Here is a 3,283-nt window from a genome sequence, read left to right as displayed (position 1 = left end):
TTTAAGAAGAAAGATTAGCCCTCCCATTGTAAACCAATACCGATTGCTAAACTGATAATATTTACATATCTAGTTAAATATGTGACATGGATTGCTTTTAAGGTATTTTTGCTTTTGTGTAAAGAAGGCCGGAGAGGAAAAGAAAATCTGTAGTTGATAATAAAGGGTTCTCTTGCTAACACCTGTAAAAGACTTATCTAGGACTAATGAATGAGTTCTGCCAATTCAAGATATCAGGTTTGCCTTGTTATCTTCATTTAGAATGCCTTATTAATCAATTAAAACAGGTGAGGTCTTGAAGAGAAAAAAAAATAACTCAGGAAGAAATCTAAACTGGGATTTACAATGCCATTAAAGTAATTCACTAAGTAAAATGCACTAAAATGTTAATTAGCTGTGTCATTCTTTCCCAGAGCCCTTGTCCTAGCTCTTTGCAGCTCTGCACAAAATGTGGTTTTAACTTCACCTTTATAGTCCTTCATAATTTAGCCTCCTTCATAATTTAGCCTCCTCATCTCCAGCTGATCTAATATAACTGCCACTATGCCTGGCCTTTACGGCCCACTAGCTTCTGCTACAAATGTTGTCCTCTCTCCTTAGATTGCTAATTAAACATGAGTGAAATCCCTGATCCCAATTTGTGTATGGACTCCTACAAAAGGCGTTCAAAGCTTCATTATGAGCATAAGGTTCTGCTTGCTGACCATGAGTAGGAACAAGCAATGAACTCTGTGTACACCTCTTTTCTCTCTTTCAGTTTCTGGTATTTTTAATAATTATCGTTTTCTTTGCTGTATCACATCCTACTTCAGATTCCACTGAATAGAAAACCAAGCAGCTAACAAAGCTACACCAATTAATCTGGTGAGATTTATAGTGCTCTCCTCCATTTGTCATCTGCTTATGTCTTTGAGACTGAGCACATCAAGGAAGGATTTTCTCTCATCAGTCATTTTGCAGAGTGAGGGAGTTGCACTGCCACCATTCCAAACTAATTTCTAAGTTATGGTCATTAATCACCCCAATTTCATTAAACAGGTTTTGTTGCTAGGACAAGATCATACAATTTCTTTTTCTTACTGTCTGAAAGGATGCATGAATCAGTGGGACTAATCCTCACTCTAGAAATGTTTAGCCCTTTAATTATGCACGGAAAATACAAATTATTATTATTTAGTTTTAAAGCTGATGATTATAAATGAAGGTTTTCTCCTTCATTCCAGATTTCACGGCTGAGGGTATGAAACTACCGTTCCAAAAATCCTCAGCCTTTACAAAGGAGTCATATTACACCTATCAACATAGGATGTGTGTGGACATCTCAGTAGTCCGTATCTTGCAAATTATAGGCAACACAAGAAGTAGAAACTTCTGGGAGATTATACCTATTAGTTGAGCCAGCATGGTACGATTTCACACCTGCCAGCACAGGCAATGACTGTGAATGCGTGTCCTGACTGCTCTCACTGCTCCCTGGGGCCAGGAAACAAATCTGCAACTCCTATTCATGCCGATTGTCCTACAAATAGCAGGGCTTCTCTAGCTCTCCTGCATATGCATTTCCCTGGGTTACAGACGCTAGACCTGATGCTGGAAAGTGCTGAGCTCTCGGCTTCCACTGAAGTCACCGGACAGATCCCAGTAGCACTAGGCAAGATTTATCCCTAAAGTTAATGTTACGTTTTAAAAGAAAAATAGTCTCAGATTGAAATGAACAAGGCTAAATACATAAAAATAAATAAGAAGTATAAACTGTCACAGTCTCAACGAAAGCCCAAGGGCAGCTATTTTGTTTATTAAACCAACTTAGCTAGGTTTCCATGAGGAAATAGATACTGTGACTCAATTGACAGTTTGATAAACTATGAGTGTAAAACCTCATCCTCCTTAGGTGTAATCAAAGCTGATTAATCCATTTTGTAGTGTGCTTATATTAGAAGGATTTGTAACTCATCAAAGAAAAATTGTAATTTTACTTTTTGATTTTATAGTCAAATCCTAGTCCGTCTTGGATGGTCTCTACATATTGCTACAATATAAATACTAACTAAAAATATTTTTCGAAAGTGAAAAGAGCCTGTATGACATTAACTTTGGAATTTAGCTCTGTTGGTTATCAAAGTTGCTCTCCAGCTATTCCCTGCAGAGGAAATTCTCCCTACACGTCCACACATACATACACACACACACAGGGAGCCATTTTCAAGTGGCTTTTTTTTCCTCCACTCAAAGTTTAGTCTCTGACTTCGAGAGGCTGAACAAAGTACCCCTCTTAACCCTGCGTGACTTCTATTGTCAGAAGTGAGCTCAGCAGCCCTGAAATGAAAGGTTTTAAGTGCATTAGGTTGAAACCTGAGTATCGGGAAATACGTTCGGAAAAGCAGATCTGCCAGGGTGAGCTGCAGTCTAGAGAGCACCGCCAGACCGGCAATGTACAGTAGTGGGGGCTTTTAGAGAAGAGTTGCATCAATGCTTAGAGGATAAGATAGAAATCCCAGTTTAATCTGGTGCCTTTCTTCACAGAACCCAAGTTCTCTCATAATCCTGACACTTGTCGACAGTGAACCCCTTAGACGCTCATATTTGGATAGGAGATTACAAGCGTTGCTGCTTTTTGCCTATAACGTTCTTGCTGTGGAATAGAAGTCTAGTTACCACACTCCATTCAGGTGTTTGTACCAGGATCCTAGTAAAACTGTTCCTGAAATGGCAAGATTGCAGGGAGGGCAGCATAAGCTTATCCATGGAATAAGTACTTACGGTGTGTAACAGCAAATACGCCTCGTGAGAGAAAGCAATTGCAAATCCTCTGAACAACACAAAGCACTCCGTGGAATAAATTACTTTGCAGAAAGATTGCGATTCTTTGGAAAAGCAGAAAAGCAGGGTCAAATGTATTACGAGAAAAAATATTTATGTAGAAGAGGAAATTGTTTCCATGTGAATTCTGCGGGAGCGGTCTGTCTAAATACACTGTGTACCGCATCACAGCGGTGTCGTTAGTTACAGCAGCGCTGCATTTGTCAGTCTTCAGACAAAATAGTTTTGAAAACATTTTGAAAAACATTTTTAAATTCCTTAAGGACATATTTCTAAAGGAAGCGCGAACACTTGGAAGCTACCAAACCAATCGAAGTGAGCGCTTCCTCAGCCATCCTTCCCTTGATTGCCCTTACGTCAGAGAGACGGTCGGGCTTGCTGGGATGAAAGAAAACAGCAGAAAGTCGCTCTCTGAGGCAAAGCGAGGACGGAGCCGAGGCCAAGGCGAGCGGCCACTCCCGAG

This window comes from Manacus vitellinus, unplaced genomic scaffold (genome assembly GCF_001715985.3).
Source record: "Manacus vitellinus isolate BGI_N305 unplaced genomic scaffold, ASM171598v3 scaffold_6_pilon, whole genome shotgun sequence".
NCBI classification, from domain to species: Eukaryota; Metazoa; Chordata; class Aves; order Passeriformes; family Pipridae; genus Manacus; species Manacus vitellinus.
This window is presented reverse-complemented; position numbering follows the sequence as displayed.